This window comes from Esox lucius, chromosome 24 (assembly GCF_011004845.1).
Source record: "Esox lucius isolate fEsoLuc1 chromosome 24, fEsoLuc1.pri, whole genome shotgun sequence".
Classification (NCBI taxonomy): Eukaryota; Metazoa; Chordata; class Actinopteri; order Esociformes; family Esocidae; genus Esox; species Esox lucius.
In genome coordinates this window covers 3884881-3891726 of record NC_047592.1, presented here as the reverse complement: position 1 = coordinate 3891726, position 6846 = coordinate 3884881, and positions in this window count along the sequence as shown.

Genomic DNA, 6846 nt, shown 5'->3' with positions numbered 1-6846 from the left:
TATACTGTGCTCTGAGTCGGAGGTAGCCTGGTTTACTCTTTCAGTGGATTGAGATTGTGCAGATGACAAATACAGTATCGTAAACGAGACCTCGCTCACTGGCCTTCTTTCTTTATTAGACATACTGTCAATACACACACACACACACGAGTGGCTCCATTACTTGTATATATTTACTCTGGATTATAAACTTAATGATGTGAAAATTGTTCTCCTTTGTTGCTAATGACTTTTCCATCCCTCCCTCTGTCTTCTCTATCCCTCTATCCCTCCCTCTGTTTTCTCCATCCCTCCCTCTGTCTCTATCCAACCATTCCTCTTGCTCCTTTTTTTCCATCTGTCTCATTCTCTCCATCCTTTTTTTCTCTCATTATCTTTCTCCATCCATCACTCCGTTTGTCCTTTATTCTTGGAGTGGAGAATGAAATTCCCCCCTGGCTTAAATAATCTTCCAAAAGGACGATTCCCTCTGCCTCTTGCCCTCTTACAGAATGTGAAGGAGAGGGAAGGTACAGTCTGACAGCAGAGGGGGAAGAGACAGTCAGACAAAAGATAGGGAAGAGACAGTCAGACAAAAGATAGGGAAGAGACAGTCAGACAAAAGATAGGGAAGAGACAGTCAGACAGACGAGATAGAAGCTACAGCCAGACAGACGAGATAGAAGCTACAGTCTTATAGAACAGAGGGAAGGTAGACATGTAGACACTTCCAGGCAATTCAGCATAAGTGAAACTATTATACCTCATTAACTATATAGAAGGAAATTAGAAGGACCAATTCCTCCTGATGTTGAGAGTGTGTGTGTGTGTGTGTGTGTGTGTGTGTGTGTGTGTGTGTGTGTGTGTTCGTGCGCGCGCTTAAGCTCACCGAACTGATAACATAATAAACATGTTTTCAAAAGGCAGACGTGTTTATTTTGAAGTGTAGCAGAAGGGGGAGGGGTGTCCATCTTTGTTCAATTGCCCTGTAACTTCTATGATGTTATGCATGATGGGTGATGACGTCACACACACACCTGCCACTTCCTGGATACAACAGGAAGCACAGTATGTACACACACAGGCACACACTTTCCCACTCCTGTCTCTCCAGTCCGTCTTTAACTCTTTCTCTCGCTCCCTCTGACCGTCTTTCCAGAGGTCATTGCCCTCCTCAGATTTCCTGGTTTAGTTTTGTTGTCTGGGAATGCACTCAGACATGCAGCATCTGATTGTTCCATTGAGGAGCAGGAAGTCAATGAGGAGAGGTCATAGGTCATGATTAAAACAAATAAATCCAGACCACATTCTGTGTTTCCATTTAAGGTATGTTCTTCTTCCTACAGTATTTTAGTATTTTTCAAAATAATATCCCAGTGTTTGTATGTCTGTGTGTTCGCAGAGTTCTGAGAGGGACTGAGGACACAATGGGCCACCCAGCTACACGCACAAACACACACACACACTCCTAGTGACTTTACACTCCCAAAGGATACAAGCACTCCCCACAGACTAATCTCCATCTCACCCACTCTATTTTCTCTCGTCTTTTTTTTACAAGCAGTTATTTTTAAGTTCTGTCTGTTTCTCACGTCCCCCAGTCAAGTGCAGTGGCCTGTTGCCAAATGACATTGAGTCCGTTTGGAAAAAACACGTTATGGATTCTATTACGGTGCGACTCTCAGGAAGACAGATCGCCCGTCCGTGTGTGTGTGTGTGTGTGTGTGTGTGTGGGTGTGTGTGTGTGTGTGTGTCTGCGCGCCTTTCACATGCGTTCTCAGATGACCCATTTACAGAAAGTTTCCGAACCATGAAGGAAGCTACCAGGGACAGAAAAACAAATGGGGGAGAGAGAGAGAGAGATACAGTGTTGGGGGAGACTGATATGGAGGTAAATGAGAGACAAAGACAGTTGGGTACAAGAGGGAGAGACAGAGAGCAAGAGGGATTGATGGAGAGAGATGAGGAGAGATGAGAGATGGAGGGATACGAGGAGAGATGGAGGGATACATGGGTAGAATTTATAACCCTCATCACTCCTCTTCCCTTTACACAGACCGTCTTCCTCTTTACCTACTCAAATAAAACTTTATCGAGCACACCGGACTCACACAGAAAGGAGTCAAATAAAACGTTATCGAGCACACCGGACTCACACAGAAAGGAGTCAAATAAAACGTTATCGAGCACACCCAGACACCCAAAGGTAATTGGGGAGTTAGAAACAAGAGCAAACTCACAAGCATGACACACACAGACACTAATGGAAAATACACACACGATAAATGTAAGAGGGATGAGGAGCAGAAGAGGGGACGAGCAGGGATAAAGGAGAGAGGGGAGAAATAGGGAGGAGGGAGGGAGAGGGGAGAGTCAGGGATGGAGGAGGGAGAGGGGAGAGACAGATGGAGGAGGGACAGGGGAGAGAAGGAGTTTGATACTTGCTCTGGGAACAGTTTACATTTAACAGGCTGAACATGGAAAGATCCCATATTACAATTGAATAGCTGTGTGTGTGTGTGTGTGTGTGTGCGAGGACACTATAATACTTACTCTGTGGTGTATATTACTCTACAACCTCATTTCCATGTGTCCCTGTATCTAAGACAAAATAGTACAAAGACAACATATACAATTTGAAACTGAGAAATGTTATTGTTTTTGGAACAATACATGCCCATTTTGAGTCTGATGGAGTGACATGTTTTAAAAAGTTAGGACTGGTGCATGATTATTACAGTGTTGCATCACCTCACTCTGTAAGCGTCTGGGAACTACAATTGCTGTAGTTTTGAAAGTGAAATGTTTTCCCATTCTTGCTTGATATAAAATATCAGCTGCTCAACAGTTCGGGGTCTCCTTTGTCGTATTTTCTGTTTCATAATCAGCCAAATGTTTTCAATAGGTTACAGGTCTGGACTGCAGGCAGGCCAGTTTAGCACCGGGACTCTTTTACTACGGAGACATGCTGTTGTACTAAGCGCAGAATGTGGTCTGGCATTGTCTTGCTGAAATAAGGCCTTCCCTGAAAAAGCATATGTTGCCCCAAACCTATAAGTATTGTTCACCATTAATGGTGTCTTCACAGATGTGCAAGTCGCCCATGCCATAATAATAATACATAACATGTATATAGCACTATTCAAAGACCCTTTACAATACATACATAACAATCAACTATAGATAGAGAGCAATGAGACAAATGGTAACAAAACAAAAAGGGGGGGTGGGTCAAACAACGTAGGGCTGGGGCTGGGCTTGTTTGAACAGAGAAGACTTGAGGTGGTGGATGAATATGGCAACAGATTGGGAGTCCTGGATGAATTGTGGAAGTGCATTCCAAAGTCTTGGAGCAGCCCGTGAAAAAGCCCCGTCTCCAAAGCTCCGCAGCTTGGATCAAGGGATGATAAGGAGGCCAGCAGTGGCAGAGTGGAGTGACCTGGAGGAATGGTATTGGGGAATAACTTACGAGATATAGGGTGGAGCAAGTTGGTGGAGGGCTTTATACGTGAGAAGAAGAATTTTGAAGTCAATGCGTTTAGAGATTGGGAGCCAGTGGAGTTCTTGTAGGATGGGGGTGATGTGCTGCCAGGATTTGGTGTGTGTGAGAAGTCGTGCAGCTGAATTTTGAACTAGTTGTAGTTTATGGAGAGATGAAGAGTTAATGCTAGAAAGGAGAGAATTGCTATACTCAAGACGGGCAGAAATTAATGCATGGATTAGGGGTTCAGCGGCAGTGGGGACAGGGAAGAATGGAAAGTGGCCATATTGTGGAAGTGGAAGAATGAGGATTTGACTGTCTGTTTAATGTGTTGTTGGAAGCTGAGTGAGGAGTCCAGTATGACACAGAGGATGCATGCATGAGGGGATGGAGATACAACAGAGTCATCAATAGCGAGGGTGAAGGTGCCGGCTTTGGTTTGTGTGGATTTTGTACCAAGTAGTAGAAGTTCAGTTTTGTCACCGTTAAGCTGCAGCCAGGTTTTTATTGTTGCCAGGCAAGTTTCAATATGAGACAGAGGAGGGTTGTTGAGGGATTTAGTACTGAGGTAGATCTGAGTGTCATCGGCGTAGCAGTATAAGTCCAGTTTAAGGTGACGGAGGATCTGACCAAGGGGGTGGATGTAGATGATAAAGAGCAGGGGCCCAAGAACGGAACCCTGGGGGACACCCTGTGTGACTACAGCTGAGTCAGAATTATGACCATGGACCGAAATGTTGTGAGTACGGTTGGTGAGGTATGAGTGTAGCCAGGAAAGTGCGTCTCCCTCAACACCCAAGGCTTTGAGCCTGGTGAGGAGGATCTGGTGATGGACTGTGTTGAAGGCAGCACTCAGGTCCAGCAGGATAACGATGCTGAGGGCGCCAGCATCAGCAGAGACAAGAAGGTCATTAACAACTTTGAGGAGGGCAGTTTCAGTGTACATATTCCACACACAACCATCAAGAGTCAGCAGAAAGACTCCCATAAATGGTGAGAAACACAAAGGGAAAGAGGAGAAATAAACAGCTGAGGCCAGGTGAAGAAGGCAGTTGAAAATGGATCAATATGGTAGTTTCAGTTTTATTCCTAGAGATTAGAGAATCACCCAATCCTCCTTTGTCTCAGTCCACAGGACGAAATCAAACCAGCAGCCTTCCATACTGATGAGCTGTGTGCACAATAATCATAAGGCCCCCGTCAACCATCTTCTGAGTTGACTGTTGAATAATGTTATCGTCTGTGATTGTGTGTCTCTGTGTGTGTGTGTGTGTGGGGGGGATGTTTGTTTAGGAGAATTATTCATGGCGTTGTGGTTGTCGAGGGGAGAGTTTCCGCAGGCTCGAATATCACAAGGCAAATACTAGAGATGGAACACACACCTTATCATACCAGCGCTGTCACTCAGGATATGACACGCCACGGGACAAGGAGCGGGCGAGATGGGACAGTTCGAGCTCACAGTTTAAAGCCTGCTCTTCCTCTGGTTGATATTCATTCAGATTGACTGGAATTCCTCCGCCATTGACTGGAACGTGTAGAAACAGAGCCTTAAGTTCGACACGCTTGTCTCACTTTACACCTTCAGAAGTTAAATAAACAAGCTATCAGACAACTGCACCTGTTGGTTCCCCTACATGTAGGTGTCCCACTGAAATTATTTAAATGTAATGTTTATATGAATTCATACATATTTCATCTCACATATATCCGAATGAATATGAAAATAAAACTCTGGTGAGAGGGTGTGAGAGGCAGATGTACCCAGATAAACAGGGAGAGTGCACTTCTCTCTAAAGAATTATAAAGTGTTTCTAAAGGGTTTAGGTAGGAGATGTGGTGAATTAATGTCTTCCCCACTCCTCCTCCTCTGTTCTCTGAATACCTCCACCTGTCTATCCGTTTGTCTGTATCACTCCCCCATGATCGGCGACGGGGGTTGTTGGACAAACAACTAATCAATGCCGCCATCTAGTGTGAATGTGTGGTACTGCAATATCTCCCCATCGGCCCCTTGTGCTTTTTGGTTGTATTCACTTCAATAGATGGAAAACTGTGGGGAAGCCTGCCCTTCTGGCAGCACAGCCAATATGAAATAAAGTTTCATCTTACGGACACATTCGTTGCAGTATTTTGCTGGTAGGCTATTTAAAGTATGAGCGCAAAATTATGTTTTACCATGCCAACACACAATGGTGTTGAGAGATTGATTTTTATATGGAAGGAAAATCTCTGGATGTCCTTTGCATCATATTTATGTAAACAGCAATTGCTTGTATCAGCTCGTCTCACATCACATGCAAAACACTTGTCTCACATCACATGCCAAACTCTTGTCTCACATCACATGCCAAACTCTTGTCTCACATCACATGCAAAACTCTTGTCTCACATCACATGCAAAACTGTGGTATAAATCAATTGTCATTTGTCATTGACATTTACATTAATTTCTTTTATTTAGCTTTGGTCCAGTAAAAATTAAGCCCGGGCCAGTGAGAAAAAAAGTTAATGTTGGACCCAGTTAAAGTATTGATGAAGACAAGAAAATGTAACAAAAAAAAAGTGTTGTAAACAATTAATTAATTAATCAAGCCTTTAATATCTGTCAGCCTCTGAGTATTTTGTCAACATCACAATGTATGTTTTCTTGAGCCAGCGCATGTCCAGGCCCGTCTGAAGTTTGCCAATGACCATCTGGATGATCCAGAAGAGGAATGGGAGAAGGTCATGTGGTCTGATGAGACAAAAATAGAGCTTTTTGGTCTAAACTCCACTCGGTGTGTTTGGAGGAAGAAGAAGGATGAGTACAACCCCAAGAACACCATCCCAACCATGAAGCATGGAGGTGGAAACATCATTCTTTTGGGATGTTTTTCTGCAAAGGGGACAGGACGACTGCACCGTATTGAGGGGAGGATGGATGGGGCCATGTATCGCGAGATCTTGGCCAACAACCTCCTTCCCTCACTAAGAGCATTGAAGATGGGTCGTGGCTGGGTCTTCCAGCATGACAACGACCCGAAACGCACAGCCAGGGCAACTAAGGAGTGGCTCCGTAAGAAGCATCTAAAGGTCCTGGAGTGGCCTAGCCAGTCTCCAGACCTGAACCCAATAGAAAATCTTTGGAGGGAGCTGAAAGTCCATATTGCCCAGCAACCTGAAGGATCTGGAGAAGGTCTGTATGGAGGAGTGGGCCAAAATCCCTGCTGCAGTGTGTGCAAACCTGGTCAAGAACTACAGGAAACGTATGATCTCTGTAATTGCAAACAAAGATTTCTGTACCAAATATTAAGTTCTGCTTTTCTGCGCCCCCAAATGGCCAATTGGCGCCACTATTACCTTGTCATACCAATGATGTATACCAGCGCTATGCTTTCACTTCC